Raw genomic sequence first — 19,503 nt, forward strand, 5'->3', positions numbered from 1 at the left:
TCCTGTGAAACCGCATCTTCCCCACCTTGAAAATCAATCAACAAAGTATGTTTTGGATGTCTTCAGGGAGAGACGCAGGAAGAGTCTCCGCTAAATGCCAGGAATATCAAATTTTAGACTTTAGAGATTGGCCATAAAAGGAAAGGGCTTTTTATAGACAGAGGGTTGAAGTAAAATAATGGGATAGAATAAGCATATTGAGCTGGATAAGTCTTATATAATCCTAGGTCATCTCTTAATGGCTGTGTCCTTGACATGGTTGCATTAAGAATGAGAGCAAAGGGAAATAGTCCATGTGTTGGCATGCTAGTCTGTACATTAGATTAGATGTAATCATAACTCATGAGTGCTCTGGAAGGCTGGATACTGCATTTACTCACTGCTGCCTTCACTTAAGCCCGCGCAAGTGGTGGCGACTTTGGAAAGAGAAGGAGAGAAAAGAAAGAACAAAGGGGTTCAGAGAGTAAAACTAGACTGGAGGTAGGCTGCAGGGAGGTTTGGGCAAGTTCAAACTACAGACCCCTTTATACCTGTATACGTACATTATATTTATAATGCTAAAAGCTATATAAACTGTAAAATACTATTATTTAAGAAAAGAAACTGTAATATTTCTAATAATGTTTCTAAATAAACTAGAAAGAAAATAAAATTTCTAACTATGTGGTCTGGATTCAATTTTCCCAGCTCCATTACCTTAACTGCATAATCTCAGGAAATTATAGACTCTGAGATTATAATTGTCTTTCTATGTTTCTGGCTTTTTTTATGATTTAATAAGATTGTGATGCATTTTTAAGACTTTGTGTGTGTTCCTATGCTGTATACATGTTGTTACTATTTTTTACTATTAAGTATTTACTCTTTGTCTGAAGTATTGCCTACATGAAGCTTCACTGAGAGGGGAAAACATATCCCCAAGAACACCCACAATATGATTAAGAGAAGTGAGAGTTAAATTAAATGGCCAACTTAAATAGGGCTAATTTGGCTTTCATTCCTAGGCTTTATAAACAGGACAGAGGCAGCCTTGTGGGTGAAGGGAATGCGGGCCTAAGTACTTATTTAATTTAATCATTCATCTCTTTAACCCCCTTTAAAACTTGACTTTTGTAGGTCAATTATATAATGTATGAGCACGAAAGTACACACATGTTGTCCTCTTTTAAGTGAAAAGCCCTGTTGAACGGCTATTTCTGAAAAAAAGGTTTTGATATATTCATAGTAATAAACCTGGTTTGCTTTTCTTTGAGGCCCATGGTCTTCAACTTCCGACCTAGTGAAGGGTTGCTCCAGCTACCAGATGTCAGTCTTTCCTAATCCAGAGTTAGGTGCCAACAGACTAATACAGAATAGACGTAAACAGAATTCAAGCACAGAATTCGAAGTATTATTTAAACTGCCCATCTAGCAAATGTAACATGAGGAGGACAAGTTGGATATATTCATGTTACTATATAATCGTTTGGTTCTCAGAGCAATCACAGAAAGCATCTTTAATTTGTGTTCCATGTTAAATGCTGGGTACAGGGACATTTGCCAAGTGCCAGTTTGAAATTTACTTGGGATTCATCCAGCTGGCAGATCAGCTGTACCAATCAGAACAGCCCATTTCTGGGGAATGGATTTCATAGCAGGAGCAGTGTTCTTATTTTTAAAGTTACTATACTTTAACTTTTAATTTAAAATTCTCATGTGCTTTATTAAAATGTATATAGTATAAACATAGTAATATATATAGCACAAATACTTCATGCATTTCTGTAAATAATAAATAGCAGGCACAATAAGTTCATTGTGTTGTACTCATTGGTTTTTCATTTCTATTTTGAGTTCCTGGGATCCTCCTTAATCTCTATGTACAAGAAAGATACTGAAATGCAGATGGGTTAAACCTAATAACTTGGGTAACTAACTTTCTGTGTAGAATAAACTCTAAACTAATACTTTGTTTAAGGTAAGCAGGTAGATAGGCATCGTCAAAGACTACTTGGCACATTGGAAAAGGAATTCAAACAGATGGGATTAGCCCTGCAGAAGTAATATGCAGGTCTGAAGATTAACCCTGTATAATAATACATTGTCACTTTCATGTCAGCAACTTCATGTTCCAGAGTAGCATTTCCCACAGTGTATTTTGTAGATCATTAGTTCCAAGAGATTTTCCAGGAAAAGTTATTCCAGATGTTTTGGAAACAACTTTCTGCACTTTTTTTTAAAGGTTCATAATGTACCTTAGCATAGCAAAGACTGATAAATATAAAAATATATTTACTTTTGAAAAGCCAGGTAATTTCTTTAACAAGCTATTTTCTAATTTAAATTATAAATTTAAAAACATGTAATTGTTTTAAATTCAAGCATTAGGTAAAGTGACATGTTAATAACAGTTAAGCTGTTGGTAATTGTTTTCATTTGAACTTTTCGGAAAATCAAAGATTTTAGTAACCCAAGGCACTGTCATATAATTAATTCTATTTTGAGATTGTCAACCTAGTGACACTCGAAGCATAAACAGATTACTTATCAATACCAAATCCTATAAATATAGGCTTTGATATTCTCTAACTTGCATATACATCAAGGATTTTAAACATTTCCTTGCTTTCCATGAATTTCTTAAAAATGATATCTGAGAATGGTTTTTAAAACGTTACAACTAAATGTGGATCTTGAATCATCCCCAGGTTGGAAAACTGGAAAGTTGTGTCATATTGTGAGTAATAGAAAAATACTAAATATATTCAAGCTTCTCAGTCTGCGCCAGAGCATAAATTAAGCTAAAAAAAAAAAGCTTAACCAGCCATGCTTCAGGTTTTGGGACATGTAATATATAAATGTAACCTCCTACTGGAAAAGAAATAGTTCTCTTACCATTAACCACCAAACCAAATCATGAGACAATATTTTATTTTCAGTTGTATTTGGAAAACCATGTATCTGTTGGCTTTGGCTTGCTACTTACTAAATAACTAAAAATGGCATGTTTAATGCTAAGTAGTATTTATGACTAGGCCATGGAACCCCAAATGGAATTGAGGTGGGGACTCTTGCATATTGAAATACAAAAATAAACATTTTTCCTTAGTGTTATATTAGACAGTGTAAGACCTTTAAACTCACTCCTTCTGGAACATAACACCGTCTTATGGAACATACGGATCCATGTGGTTTCCTTTCTTCAGCGGGCCCATCCATTCAGCTTCGCTTAATAACTTCTCATTGATAGTCCCATTCCACCTCCGTCCCCATTCCCACCCCATCAGCACCCCATGTTTTAAAAGAAATACAGGTATTAAGGAGCAGGCTCACTAGAACAATCTTTATCTTAAAGGATAAGGCTTGGTGAGGAAGCCTAAAGGTAAGCGTGATAATGGACTAGGAAGCCTCGAGATCAGTGATAACTAACTCGGCCAGAAAGGAGCTGCTCAGCAGCAGAAGTGGGCCCAAAAGCTTTAAAGCCAAGGTAGACTGGCTGACTAAACAGAACCCACAGTGGTGGAACTGTAGGCTGCTTGTAGTGGGACCTGCTGTCCTTTCCACTCCCAGGGATGGCACGAATCCTTTTATAGTAGTGGTTCTCAGACTTGGCATGCATTGGACACATGCTGGGCCACTCCCCCACACTTTCTGATACAGTAGGTCTGGAGTCAGTAATTTGCATTTTTAACCAGTTTCCAGGTAATGCTGCTGCTGCTGCTGGTCTAAGGTCAATTTTGAGAACCACTGCTAGTTTAAGACTAGGAAATCCTATTGAATCTTCTCTTTTCCTTTCTTTTTCCTTCCTCTTGCTACCATAGTCCCCATCAAAACCTACCATCTTCTGTTATGGACTGTCCCAGAAGCCTTCTTTTCTTATGAGCTTTCTCTACTTTGGTTCCTTTATTTTTTTTAACCATCTATAGTGAGGCAGTATTGTACAGTGGAGTCGGTATTTATTATAATAACTGGACAGTATTTTTACCTGGCTTGGGATTCCATATACTTTCTTTACATGAGGATTTCTCATGATAACATCTTCTTTCCTAGTTTAGAAAGTACATCTTTCTTTTGAAATTTTCACATTTTAATTTTTAAATACAGACACACCTCAGATATATTACAGGTCAATTCCAGATCACTGCAATAAAGCGAGTCATAGTCCTTTTGCTGGTAGAGGATCTTGCATTTAATTCTTACAAAACATGAGGTCTGTGAAGCATAATGAAGTGAAACACAATAAAACAAGGTGTGCCTCTAGCTGCTTCCCGCTTTCTGGGGTAATGTCATATATGTGATTTTCTAAATTCAAATTGGCTTTTTAAAGTACCAAAGTATTCTTTGGAGGGGTGAAGATCATTGCCCAGCAAGAGAAAGTGGCGTCATGACCAGTATGCTGGAGTTAGAAGTTACATGAAGAGACACAGACCATCCTCTTCAGGCAACTATTGCTTTAGCCACAAACAAGATAGCCTTTTTTTGTAATCTGACTTGCCACCCGGGCCATGATTAATCAGAGGTAACCAGATATTGAGTTCTGAGGGCGAGCAGCTGGGTTTTCTGGGGGATAGAGGGTTACAGGAGCACTAGGTGCATCATAATAAAGAAAGAAAATGTTAGTTGGATGAAACTGTTCATGGCCTTTAGAGGTCGTATAGTTCAGCATTCTCATTGTGCACAGTAAGACATGAAACATTTCCTGGACTTGCCCAAGGTCACATAGCCAGTTCAGCACAATCACTGGACCACTGTTTCCATCGTGCCTCAAGGCTCCTGCAGCTCTTTGGCACTGCCATGAAGGGAAGTTTTGTGGCATAGTCTGGTGGTAACTAGCCACATAGTTCAGCTTCTTAGAAAATAAGAAGCATATAACATTTAGTTTTTAAAAGATTATGGTTTTAGTGATTTAAAATGTATGTAAATTCAAATAAATTACTGCCATATAACATATACAGTGTGCACATGTGTATTCAGCACTGTTTTGTTTAAAATACTTTGTTTCTGACTATGAAAAATAATACAAGCTCATTTTAAAATGTTTGGAAAATACAGATACACTAGTAAATGAAAACCAGGAATAAACCACTCAGAAGTAGCCCGTTGTATTAGGGTAGGCTGTAGGTGCTTATAAACACACTTGAAATTCAGTAATCTAACGCCATGGTTTAGTTTCCACTATGCAGTTCAGTGTAGATCAGGAGTGACGGGGTGGGAGGGGACTTCTTCTGAGACCAAGGCTCATTCATCCAGTGGCTTCATCCCAGAGGTCTTTAAATCCTGCACTGAATCTTGGATCTTTTACTAGCACCAGCTAGTAAATGAGAAAAGGGAGAGACCATGAAGGAACCCATTGTAGTTTTGAAGAACTAGTGCTCAAACCTGGGACAGCAGTCTAAAAACAATTTTGTATCTTATTTTTATTAAAACATTTAGTTATCATTTGCCCCTAGTCATGAAATGTTATTAGAATATTATACAGCCCTTATAGACTATCTCATTATTCACCATATTGGGGTTTTTTTAAGATTTTATTTACTTTTAGAGAGGGAAGGGAGGGAGGGAGGGGGAGAGAGAGAGAGAGAGAGAGGTATCAATGTGCGGTTGCTGGGGGTTATGGCCTGCAACCCAGGCATGTACCCTGGCTGGGAATCAAACCTGGGACACTTTGGTTCCCAGCCCGCGTGAGTTTTTTTTACAGATTACATATTTTTTATTTTTAGAGAGAGGGGAAGGGAGGGTGAAAGAAAGGGAGGCAAAACATCAGTGTAAAAGAGAAACATCAATTGTTGCCTCTTGTACGTGCCCTGACCTGGGACCAAACCTGCAACCAGGCCTAAGTGCCCTGACATGGGAATCAAACTGGCAACCTTTCATTTTGTAAGACGACACCCAGCCAACTGAGACACACTGGTCAGTGCTAACCATATTGTTTTTAAACATATGTGAAAGACATCTTCTCTACTCTAGCTGCTCTTTAGAAGCACATTGTCTTGATGCCCTGTTTCTGGAGGGGTGTGTATGTGTGTGGGTGTGTGTGTGTGTGTGTGTGTGTATAAAAATGTTTTATATTCTTTGATTCAATTCTGCTCCCAATAACTTACCAACAGAGCCAAATATAAAGAGTTATATACATAGGCATGAAAATTATCTGTAAAATAGTCAAAAACTAGAAAAAAAGTGAACATGTTTGAAAGGGCCTGGTCAAGTCAATTTTGACTACTCTGTATGACATTGGAATACAGTGTAGCCATTAACAATGATGATTTTTATTGGCTTAGAAAGATGTCACAACAAGTAAGATGTTGGGAACCGTCCTGCCTGGTTTCAGGGACTGTAGCCTCATTAATGGACAAAAGGGTCCCACAACTAGGGCTGAGTGAAAAGGCCTTGGGGCCATGAGCCACTAAGGAGACAGAACCTGTCCTCCTGGCAGGAGCACAGCCCCTGCCTCCCTCACTTCCCCCTGCTTGGCCCTGAAAGATGGCTGGTTAGCCAATGACGGGTAAGATCCCTCAAGGGAGGGACAACCTAAGCCAGGCACAGCTGCAAAAAAAGGGCCATCAGGGAAGGATTTAGGGGACTATAGAGAAGGGGGCAGAAAGACCCTCACCCCTTGGCTTTGTCATAGCCTGAGTCCTCGTTCTATCTCTAAGAAGTCTAATCTCTTGGCTGCTTTGCTCCCCTCACCTGACTCAGCCTGAAAACAATGCTAGAGGCAGCTATGGCCTTGTACTGGACAGTTGGCTTCTGGGGGCAAATCAGGCCTGAGAAGGAATGCACGTTGTTTCCTTTGAGGCTTGCTCTGCCTATCGATAATACTGTTGGTGTGAACCAGACGTTTGCATTCAAAGCATAGAGAGTGAAACTCCCTACTTCATGATACATGCTTCAACAACCTTCTGGCATCAGTGTATCTCCCTGACCCTGACCAAAGACAATCCCTGTGTTTCTTCAATTATTATCTGTAGATGATGTCATTTTTTCATTACTGCAGCTTTTTGGACATTGATTGATGAACTTTATGTGCATACTGTATATCTCTGTGTGAACCGAACTCAATAAATACCCAGGGAACAGGGTGCTCAAGGCCCTTCTCTGAGAGTTTAGCCAGCCTTTTCTCCCCAAGCAGGTCTTGTCTTGGAAGTCTCATTTCATCTGAGACGGCTGGGAGGACCCTACTATATGGAGACTCCCACATCTGGTGCCCGAACAGGGACAGAGGTTATGAGCCCTCGTCCTGGACAGAGGCCCCCACAGTAAGTCAGGGAGATTAGAGTGGCATGTGTAATATGTAAAATTGAACACACATATGTATGTGTTTATGTGAAGAGATATGTGTCTTTATCTGTGTATGAAGGATCCTCACCAAAATGTTAACAGTGGTTGCCTCTGTAGATTCATGTTGACTTTTTTCACTTTTAAAAACTGTTTTAGTAGTTTTTAAGTTTAGCAATGAGCATGAATCATTTTAATACAATCAATGAAATTAGTAAAATTATTAGATTAGTATGTGTGGGATCATTTATATATCGATTTGCTTATATTCTCTGTTTTCAGCCTCAAAGTTACACATTCTTTAATTATTGTGGGACAGAATTATAAAGTTACATTTGACCTGTAGAGGAAGTCCCAATGGAGTTAGAGCTCTAGACCTTGTATGTAATGATCTTTGCCAATAAGGAGCAAGCTTAAATGCCAAACTTACAAACCTCAGACATGGGAACTACATTCATTTAGGAACTGCAAGCCCTATATTATGATATATTCTTGGGCTATCGCTGTGTTTTCTTACTGATCCATTTCTCATACAGTTATTGTCATGGGTTCCTTCTGTTTATTTACTACTATATCCATACCTGTCCCTTATATATCTTAGAAAGTGGACATGGTCTGTAATCATAGCTAAAATGTGCTAGAGGACGTGAAATAACTCCAGGAGCCCATAGTCATGTCCCTTCCCTCCTGGTCCTCACCTTTCACAAATAACAGGTTCCCAAATATCTTTTATGGTTTTGTTATTGGTGTTTGGGTTTTTTTCCCTTTAAAAGTTGGTATAGGACTTCTGGTCAAGATGGCATGTGGCATAGGTAAACACAGCTTATCTCTTCACACAAACACATCAAAATTACAACTAAATTATAGGGCAACCATCATTCAGAACCATCAGAAATCAAGTTGAATGGAAGTCTGACAACTATAGAATTAAAGAAACCACATCCATCCTGACTGGTAGGAGAGGCAGACAGAACGGACTGGTCCCACACCCATGTGTGATGGATAAAAATTTGAGAGAGAGATCTTGGGAGCAAGGAGTTCCAGCCCCATACCAGGTCCGCCAGCCCAGGGTTTCAGCTACAGGAAGATAAGTCCCTGTAACTCCTGGCTGCAAAAACTATTGGGGACTCAGCCAATGGAAGAAACTTTTGGAGTACCAAACAGTTCCTCTTAAAGAACTCACACACAGACTCACCTACTCAGACTCACTCCCTCTGAGCTCCATCACTGGGGTGGCAACTTGAAAGGCACAAGCTGCATACAAGGAGGAAGTGAAGGATCTGGCATCAAGGCAAGAGCTGGGGGACAGCTCTCTCCCAGACAGAAAGGCCATTGTCACTTTACTGAACCCTCCCCGCAGAGAGCCACAGGCAGGTGCCATATCTGAGACTCCATCAACGTGACTAATACTGTTTGCCTCACCCTGAAGATCCCCTGAGGCTCCTCCCACCCAATTTATGAGCCCACCCAAGCTGTTAGCAGAGACTTTTCCATTTCAATGGCTGATCTTGGATCATGCTTCACAACTTCTTAAATCCTCTCAAACAAACAACTGCTGATCTCAGTGAACCCCCAGCCCCCATTCCTCTTGCTAAGTGGCCCCAGGCACAGCACTAGCAGCAGCCAACCTAGATTCACAGTTTGGCTTCACCTGGGAACCTCCAAGCCAAGCACAAGTGGCAGTCATCTCAGATTGTTTAATAGCACAGATAGTGGCCCTGGGAAAAACACAGGTGGGTGCTGACCTTGGCCTGTACCACCCAGGAAACTCCAGAGCCTGCATACTCAGTAGACAGCTACAGACCATGTTGGAGCACCACCACCCTGCCCCTGCACAGCTGGCCCTCAACAGAGGGTGGAGGTTTGTGGTCACAGCCAGTCCTTGCAGCTGACTGGCCTGGATAAATCCCTCCCATTGACTTTCCAACAGCAATCAAGGCTCAACTACAAGAGAAGGGTATACTTAGCCCACTCAAAAGGCACACCTTGACTACCCAGCTTGGGTGATAGGGGAGTCTGACACTGGACCCTACAGGATACCTACTACATTAGGCCTTGCTACCAGGACAGGGGAGTCATAGTAGCTCTACATAATACATAGAAACAAACACAGGGAGGCTGCCAAAATGTGACAAAGAAACATGGCCCAAATAACAGATCAAAACTCCAGAGACACAACTAAACAAAGCAGAGATAAGCAATCTATCAGAAGCAGAGTTCAAAGCACTGTAAGGATCTCATGGAACTCAGTGAGGACCTCAATAGCATAAAAAAGATCCATTTAGATAAGAAAAAAGAATCCAAAAACATGAGGCTAGTGTTAGCAGTCTCTGGGACAATTTCAAGTGTTTCAACATTTGCATTATAGGTGTGCCAGAGGAGAAGAGAAAGAGCAAGAAATTAAAAATCTATCTGAAAAAATAATGACAGAAAACTTCCCTAATTTTGGTGAAGGAAATAGACATGGAAATCCCAGAAGCAGAGAGAGTCGTAAACAAGATGGATGCAAAGAGGCCCACTCCAAGACACATCATACTAAAAATGCCAAAAGTTAAAGAGAGAATCTTAAAAGCAGTGAGAGAAAAGCAGTTAGTTACCTATAGGAGAGTTCTCATAAGACTGTCAGCTGATTTCTCAAAAGAAACTGCAGGCTAGAAGGGATTAGCAAGAAATATTTAAAGTCATGAAAAGTAGGGACCTACAGCGAAGATCGCCATACCCTGCAAAGATATCGTTTAGAATCGAAGCGCAAATAAAGAGCTTCCCAGACAAAAAAACAAAGGAGTTCATCGTCACCTAACCATTATTATATGAGATGTTAAAGAGATTTATTTAAAAAAAATCAAACTGTGAACAATGAAATATCAATAAATACCTATCTATCAACAATTGAATCTCAAAAACAAAATAAGCAAACAAGAAGAACAGAGACAGAGTCATGGATACAGAGAGCATTTTGATATTTGCCACATGGGAAGGGGTGTAGGGGAATGGGTGAAGAAGTGAAAAGATTAAGAAGTACAAATAGGTAGATGTAGAATAGCCAGGGGGATATAAGTTGTGGTATAGGAAATGGAGTAGCCAAGCAACCTACATGCTTGGCCCATGGACACGAACAATAGTGTGAGGAATGCCTGAGTGAGTTGGGGGTGTTGGGTGGAAGGGGGCAAAGGGGGAAAAATTGGGGCAACTGCAATAGCATAATCAATAAAATATAATTAAAAATAAATTTTATAAATCTACAGTTTAAAGAAGTTTGTATTTTACTCAAGTTTGACAAATGCTGCTTTAATGGATTTCTGATGAAATGTGAGAGGAATTTGTGTGCCCCATTTTTATAAGAGGAAAACATACATAAGCACTCTCAATGTTAAACAAAACTGAGCAGTTCGGGACAACAAACATTTATCATTTCACAGTTTCTGTGGATCAGAAATCCAAGAGCAGCTTAGGGTCTGGCTCAGGATCTTTTTTGAAGTTGCAGTCAAGCTGCTGGCTTTAGTCATCTGAAGGCTTGCCCGAGGCAGGAGAATCTGCTTCCAAACTCACACACTTACTGGCACACCTTAGTTCCTCATGGGCTGGAGAGCCTCAGTTCTTTGCCAAATAGGCCTTGTCACAGGGCTGAGTGTCCTTAAGATATGGCAGCTGGCTTCCGCCAGAACAAATGGTGGAGAGAGTGTGTGTGTGTCGGGGGGGATCTTGCAAATATATCATCACTTCTGTCAAATGCGATTGTTCTCTCAGATCAGTCACGATACAGTGTGAGAAGGGACCGCCTTACCTGCCAATACCAGGAAGGTGGAAACATTGTAGGGCGTCTTAGAGGCTGCCTACCACAAACATCAGTGTTCTTTTTAAGTAAATCATTAGGGAAAGTTGATTTTTTTCACAGATTCCCAATCCTTTCTCCTATAATGAGATGTTAGACATTGCCAGAGATGCTTGTTTGAGTGAAGTTTGGGTGAGAATACTCTCAGTAGAAAATGTGATGTGCCTTTTTTCTTACCCTAGTGAAAAAAGATCATGTGAAACTTTTGCCAAGAATGAAAGGTGATTAATGGGCCACCTTAACGGAAAGAAGCATGATTGAAAAGATTGACACTGGCAGGATTACCCATTGCTCATCCAGTGTAATCAATTAGTGTATGTGTACTTGTACAGTAATTTTTAGTGGTCATCATTCATAATTAGGAGTAGCTAATTGCAAATTTAAGTATTCATTATTTCATTGCAGCGTACAGCAGATAGTAGTTTTATAGCAAAGATTATATCATGGAGAAATTTACATACCATGTTAAGGAATTTGAACTCTCTTCTTTGAGAAATGGGGAGCCACTGAAGGATTTATAGGAAGTAGAGCCATGTGGTCAGATTTTGTTTTTAAAATCTCATTTGGCAGTAGTATTGAAAGTAGATTGAGGGATAAAATTTTGAATACAAAGAGATTATTACAGTATTCCAGGAGAGAAAACATGAATGCCTAAAGTAAATCAGTAGTCTCAGGGATGGAAAGGAAGAGACTGGGCTGAGAGAAAGGATGGTAAAATCAGAAGGAATTAGTTACTACCTGGATGTGGGAGGTGAAAGTCAGATTAAAGAAACTCCTAGGTTCCTGGCATGAAGAAAGGAAACTGGGACCAAGAGCTCTCTCTATCTTTACCTCTATCTCTATAGAACAGCAGTTTTCAATCAGTGCTGCCGAAAGCATTTTTTAAACATGCAATACCTGAGTAGTTGCTAGTCAGGGGCACTGACCTCTTTTCCTTTAGATCGCCAAGTAAAAAAATTACAACAGCCAAGACAATATTAGCCATCTGGTGTGAATGGTTCAAAATTATCCCTGTTATTTTTGTCAGATTGGCAAAAAGTATATTTTTGGTGTGCCTCAGAATTTCAGTAGTTAGTTTATGTGTGCCATGTGATGAAAAAGGTTGAAAATTGCTACTGTAAAAGAATGTATGGATAATACGAGTTTTATTTTTCATCATTTGAGGTGGAGAGACTTTGGACAGTAGTGGGAGATACAAAGTGAACAGTATGACATGTAGATCTGGAGCACAGGAAGTTCGACAGAATTGGAAATAGGGATTTTTGAAATATGACAGGAGAAATGATAGTTCCAGTTGTAGGAGACAGATGAGATTGTCCAAAGTGAATGTGCAGAAGGAGAAAAGTATGTCAAAGGCAGAATTTTGTCAAAAACTAAAGTACTATCAAATCATTCCTTTATAAGCTGCAATTCGTAGGAAGAAAATACCAGTGTAGGGATTCATTCAAATTCCAACAGGACTCCTCTGTGACTTTGAACAAATGACTTAAAATCTTTGAGCCTAAGTTTCTTCATCTATAAAATGAGAGGATTGGTTTAAATCAGTGGTCCTCGGGCCTTTTTTTCTACCGGATTACATGTAACAGGATGTTCACGTGCGCAGCACATTTTCACAGATGTGCTCAGAATTATGCACAATTTCATTGCTCTGTCTCTGTTGTACAAGAAATGCAAGTAAGTAAGAAGGTATGTTAATGTGAAGAGCACATTGGGTCTGTTTCATTATATATTTCAAAAAGCAGATATCTCACAAACGTGAGTATTTAATCAGCAAAAAGGCGTTTGTGCTAGATACCCCACAGCTGATTGGCATGTACTGATGATGAAACCAGATGTGAAACCCCTGTCTAGTTATATCACTTTCTTTTGTGGGGGTCACAGGCCACTTGAGAATCCGATGAAAGCAATGGATTCTTCCTGGAAAACGGCATTTAATTTGAGAGAACCCAAAATTTTCTGAAGTTTATCCATGGAATCTCTTGGGATCCATGGACCAACAGTGTTAACTTTCTAACCTAGAAAAATTTCCTCCTTGAAGATTTTGACTTGGATATGTTTCAAAAGGACCCCTCATTCTTTGGAAATATACTTTGTGATTAGATAATTGTAGGTAAAGAATTCTATAGTCATTTTTAAAATAGTGTTGTTTCTTAAAGGCATTATTATTGTTTATATCAGAGCTCGCCATAATTAGAAAACAGCTGCCTAGTTTGTGGGCAAACTAGAACCACATTAACATGAAGAATGAGGTGATTTGAAATATAACCACATTAAAATAATTATTAGTTATATGAAACTAGCATTCTATATTATCTTCTTGGGAGGGAGGCAGTGAGGGCTGTGGAAGCCAGGCATCCGGATGTGACAAGAGCCCAGGCATTCAAGAGGTTCGGCTAGTGCAGGAGTGTTTTGCTTGATGATTGCAGTGTGTCTAAGTCAGTCTTGACCAAGCGATTCGGAAGTGTTTAGTGAGCTGAGAAATAAATAATCTTGTAAACCTTTTTACAAAAACCGCATGCCTTAAAAAGAGAGAACATTAATTTATTTCCATTAAAAATGCTATTTTTAATCTGGAAGTATTCTTGAATAACATGGAATGTGGATTTTAATTTAATCACACTAATACAGTAATATAATAATCTTACTCATAACTGAGTTTTATCTAGTACTTTTTTCTTTTTTTCTTTTGTTTACTTCTTAGGCTCAGGAAGCACGTCTAATTCTCCTGATAATGACAAATAAGTACTACTTCAACAGTTTTTCCATCATCCAGTTATTTCATAAGAAAACTTGCACTAATGGTAATACAGTTTGATTTTGCTCTTTGTCTAAAATGGTATATTTACCAAAGAAAATTCAGTTTTGATCTAGTTATTAAAACTTGCCCTGACTGGTGTGGCTCAGTGGATTGAGTGTTGGCCTGCAAACCAAAGGGTTGCTGGTTCGATTCCCAGTCAGGACACATGCCTGGGTTGCGGGCCAGGTCCCCAATAGGGGACATGCAGGAGGCAACCACACGTTGATGTTTCTCTCCCTCTCTTTCTCCTTCCACTTACCCTCTCTAAAAATAAGTAAAATAATAATAATAATAATAAACTAGTTATTAAAACTTTGAGAAAAAAGTAGAATGCATACTTTTTATTAGTTTTAATGGGTCACTTTTCCTTTTTTCATGAATTATCTTGTATGTTAGGTTTTAGGCAAATTGCATGCACTGGGCCAGTAATAATTAATCCTGGTTCAGTGGTCAAGAATGTTGATTTAATAAATTTATTTCCAGACTGTGGAATAGCCTATGGAGAGCGTAGTAATTTTGTTTACATTTCAGTTGCATGCTGAAGACCTTGCTGTGTATGGTCTGTATGGTTGTTGGACCAGTCCAGTTTTCAGTCTATCTGCTCATTCTTTACAGATCGACTTTTCTCCCTGTTTTTTTTTTTTTTCTTTTAGTTGAGGTTTTCTTGGCCTTTAAATCCAGATGAGTTGTTTTTCAATGAAATAACTTTAAGCCTTTAAAAATAGGATTTATATGTCTGTCAAACTTGTTTGATATCTTTCACTTGTAATAGAAAGTTTTCAAATCTGCACATGTATATTTTTGAGAGAATGAGTATTTATGTTCAGCTGTATCTGAATTAATGAATTTAGAGAAGCTATCACATTATCATGAAAAGAAATGTATTCCTCTCAGTTTTTTTCTAACAACTCTATTTTTTTAAGTATGGCTGGTCTCTTCTTACAATTTCCTGCCATTTACTGTGTAATTTGCTTTTGAAGGTTTCTGGATATTTTACTCACCCTTTTGCTGTTATTCCACTTTTATGATTAGCATATCCAGTCTGCTTTTTTAATTTTATGTTTCTACCAAGAATGAATGCTTGGGAAGAATGATGTGGTAAAAAGAACATGTCTTTATTGGGGGTGAGGAGTATCACCATTGTAGCCTCATTTTTCCACTGAATAAGTTTTCCTAAGAGTAGATTGGGAAAATTTTAAAGCTACATTTATTCCTTGAAATTAAGATGCTATTTTCAACTATTATATTGAATTCCTCACTTAGCAAATATTTTAATTACTGCTGGTACTAAGCAGGATAGAGGATACAAAGATAAACATGAAATAGATTATTTCCTGTGGGATATCAAGTTGATTAGGGAAGATAGGCTGTGGACTTACATAACTACATTGTGGAGTATGAAGTAGTAGGAAGATACAGATCAATGGCTGTGGTAGCTCAAAGTATTTTTGGTTTGGGAGGAATAAGAGAATTAGGGAAGGTATTCTTATGAGTCTTTTATAATAAAATTTGTTAAATACTTAGAAAAAAGAAACTTATGGCGCTGGCTGGTATGGCTCAGTTGGTTCGAGCATCATCCTATAACCAAAGGCTTGTGGGTTCGAATCCTGGTCAGGGCACTTTCCTAGGCTGGAGGCTTGATCCCAGTTGATTGAGTATGGGAGGTAATTGGACGATTTTTCTCTCTCACATTGATGTTTCTCTCTCTCCCTTCCTCTCTCTCTAAATCTTTTAAAAGCAATGAAAAAAATGTCCTTGGGTCAGGAAAATCAGTGAAAGGAAGGAAGGAATGAACGAACGAATGAACTTCTGGTTATGTAAATGACATATTATAGTTTCTAAGTATACCTTATGGAAAACCTTTTGTGAGAATTTTATCATTTTGTATTGTGTCTTCTGGCCTATTAGACCAATGGTTCCTTGACACTAAGAATCATGTATTATCTTTGTGTTGCCAGAACTTTATACTTGATTAATGTTTATGACTTGATTTTTGAGAAAATGAGTCAGCTAGAAGCCTAGACATCTACACATTGAATCAAGATAAACATTTCATATAGTTTTGTATTCTATTCTCTAACATAGATACTGTCCTTTGTATCATGAGCTTCAAAACATTAAAAATATTCATAGAACATCCCTAGTTGATAAGTAACACCAATGAAACTTTGCTCATTCTGTATAAGGCCCATTTTTTTGGACAAATTTTTGAGGGAAAAGTAAGGATGTACATTATACGTGGGTATGATAATCTTGTGTATAATGTGCGCAGTCCATGGATGTGCATTATACACAGGAGCACATTATACACAGCAAAATACAGTGTGTATGTAAACGACTTAGCATGGAATTGAAAAGGAGTAAAATCTGAAATACTGTCATAATTCAGGATATTTGTCCCTTTTTTAGTTTTATTTTAATGGAATTTGTTTTTTGTTTTGTTTTTAAGATTTTATTTATTTTTAAAGAGAGGGGAAGGGAAGGAGAAAGAAAGAGAGAGAAACATCAGTGTGTGGTAACCTCTCCTGCAGCCCCCACTGGGGCGTTAGCCTGCTACCCAGGCATGTGCCCTGACTAGGAATCGAACCAGTGACCCTTTGGTCAATCCACTGAGCTACACCAGCCAGGGCTATTTCAATGGAGTTCGTATTCAAGAAGTACTGAGATCCAGTGCAATTCGAAAGTAATGTGTGTACCATAAGTCATTGAAGTTTGTCCATAGTCACAAATGCTGTCTATTTTGAGATGAAGCATTTGCCATCCTAAAAAACTTTCCCCAGGTCATCTGGTAATACATGCTTTAAGGGTTACGCTTTCCCCAGGTCATCTGGTAATACATGCTTTAAGGGTTATGCTTTCCTAGTGTGCCTCAATAATAAGGATAGTTGGTTCAAAGTCACTAAATATATGTCATTCATTGCTCTTTAATATTTATCTGTAGGGCAGCTAGAAGAGTCTTCCTATTGATAGATCATTTATATGTTCCTTTGTAAAAAGAACTGCTTTTGTATTTTTTGGTTTAAATAAGTGGGTTATAAAAATCATCTTTTAATAATTCCAACAGAATTTTTTTGTTGACACATACCAGTTAACACTTTTAGCAACCATAATATTGGGTAATGTTGGGCTTAGGCAGTTTTGTGTAATGTATTTATAGTTGGAGGACTTGGATTCTATTACATGACCTTGGGCAAGTCACTTGGCTGATTCAGCCTCATGTTGCTCATCTGTAAATATACACTGTGATGCAGAGCAGTTATATACAAGTGTCACGATGGTCATATGAGTTCTAGTGGTTCTTAAAACAAGAAGATGCATTAGAATCAGATGCTAGCATTTTACATGTATAGATGGCTGGATCCCATTCCAGGTCTTCTAAATCCAAATCTTTTCAGGTTGAGGCCTATATAATTTTTGTTTGTTTGTTTTTAAGATTTTATTTATTTATTTTTAGAGAGGGAAGGGAGGGAGATAGAGAGAGAGAGAGAAACATCAATGTGCGGTTGCTGGGGGTCATGGCCTGCAGCCCAGGCATGTGCCCTGACTGGGAATCGAACCTGAGACACTTTGGTTCGCAGCCCGCAATCAATCCACTGAGCTACGCCAGCCAGGGCTGGGGCCTATATAATTTTTAATCAGACACTTAAGAATCTTTTTACAAAGGAAAATTCATACAAACCCTATCTTGTAATATTTATTCTCCTTTGAATCTTAAATAAGTATTAGGGGGCTACCAGAGAGAGATGTTTGTCAGGCTACTTATTGTAGGTGTTTTAGGAAAATAAGAAAAGACAACCATAGGAAAAAGACTCAGTTGCAGAACAAAAAAGTGAGTGAGTGTCTTAGAAGCAAATATAAAGAACAACTTAAATTCTAGCATTTCTCACCACAAATAGTAGTTCCATGTGTATCTTCAGTCAAAGAATATCCTGGGAATATCTTGGGGCGGTAAAGTAAAAGTGAGTGTGTTTTAAAATCATACTCAACTAATGAGACTCACCAGCCATTTGAAACAAAAATATTACAAAAAGACTTACCTAGTATAGTATATACAAACATTATTAAAAAGATTTACCTAAGTATAATATTAAACATATCCTATCTCAACTCATATTATATTGCTCTTAAACATGCGCTTGAATGAAACGGACAATAGATCCTCTTCAATATCAGAAGGAGTGTAAGTTGATATATCTTTTTGGGAGGGCAGTTTGACACTATCAAAATTACTATTGCCCCAGAAATTAACCCTTGCATGTGTGGTTAGTTGACTTGCAACTAGGATGCCCACCGATACCATTTAATAGAGGAAGGACGGTCTTTCCCAACAGATGATACTAGGAAAACTGGATGTCCTGATGCAACAGGATAAAGGTAAACCATTCACCATATATAAAAATTAACTCAAGATGAGTCAGAGACCTAAACTAAGAGCTAAAACTACAAAACTCATAGAAGAAAACGTAGGAGAAGATGTATATAACATTGGATTTTGTAATAATTTCTTGGCTATGATACTAAAAGCACAGGCAACAAAAGAAAACAACTTGGACTTAAAATTAAAATTTGTATATATCTAAACTTATGTATCAAGAAAGTAAAATAGTTGTAGAATAGAAAACAGTATTTGCAAATTATATGCCCATTAAGGAATTGATAACCAGAATCTATAAAGAACTTTACAACTCAACAACAAGGCAAATGACCCAATTCAAGAAAGGATAAAAATGAGACTCAGCCATTTTTGCAGAGAGAATATACAGATGGCTAATAAACACATGAAAAGATGTTCAACATCACTAGTCATTAGGGAAATAAATACAAATAAAAAATCATGATATATCACTTTATGCCATTAAGATGGCTCTTATTAAAAATGGTTAGTAACAAGTATTGGCAAAGATGTGGAGAAATTGGAAATTCCTAGTGGGACTTTCCAATGTTCATAGCAGCATTATTCACGATAGTCAAATGATGGAAATGACCCAAATGTCCATTGGCAGATAAATGGACAAACAAAATGTGATACATACATAACAATAGAATATTAGTCAACCTTTAAAAAAATGAAATTCTTCCCTGGCTGTCTGGCTCAGTGGATGGAGTGCAGGCCTGCGAACCAAGGGGTTGCAGGTTCAATTCCCAGTCAGGGCACATGCCTGGTTTGTGGACCGGGTCCCCAGTGAGGGACACTCAAGAAGCCAACCACACATTGATGTTTCTCTCCCTCTCTCCTTCCCTTCCCCTCTGTCTAGAGATAGATAAATAAAATCTTTTTAAAAACTGAAATTCTGTTACATGCTACAAAATGAATGCATCTTGAGAACATTATGCTAAGAGAAATAAGCCAGATACAGAAGGACTAATTAAAGTAGGTAAATTTAAATAATGCCAGTTTCTGCTCAGGCTTAATGTGAATTTTTTTGGTGTCTGGCAAATGATAATGGGATATGAAATAGCTTTCCACTTTTCAGTGAGCATTTCTCAACATATCTTTTTGGTTGTTACTATTAAACACTCCAGATTAGATTCTACAGTCACTGTTGGGTGTTTAGATATATTTTATGTTTGTGTTTCTAATACTCTGTTAGAATCCAGTGCGTATGCTCTGGTACCTAAA

The 19,503-nt window shown here is 38.2% G+C and overlaps 1 protein-coding gene across 6 annotated transcripts in view; it reads left to right on the forward strand.

The window, feature by feature from the left end:
* The window catches only part of ADD3 (adducin 3), a 125,043-nt gene that overhangs the window by 26,567 nt on the left and 78,973 nt on the right, over nt 1-19,503 (forward strand). Inside the window, exon 2 of one of the 6 annotated variants that reach the window (XM_036027273.1) lies at nt 7,109-7,240. The exons of the other annotated variants lie outside the window; for them this stretch is intronic. The gene's annotated coding sequence lies outside the window, so the exon portion shown is untranslated. The remainder of the gene's footprint in view (nt 1-7,108; nt 7,241-19,503) is intronic. 6 annotated transcript variants of the gene reach the window in all.

The sequence above is a fragment of the Phyllostomus discolor genome, chromosome 5, assembly GCF_004126475.2.
Source record: "Phyllostomus discolor isolate MPI-MPIP mPhyDis1 chromosome 5, mPhyDis1.pri.v3, whole genome shotgun sequence".
In the NCBI taxonomy this organism is placed as follows: Eukaryota; Metazoa; Chordata; class Mammalia; order Chiroptera; family Phyllostomidae; genus Phyllostomus; species Phyllostomus discolor.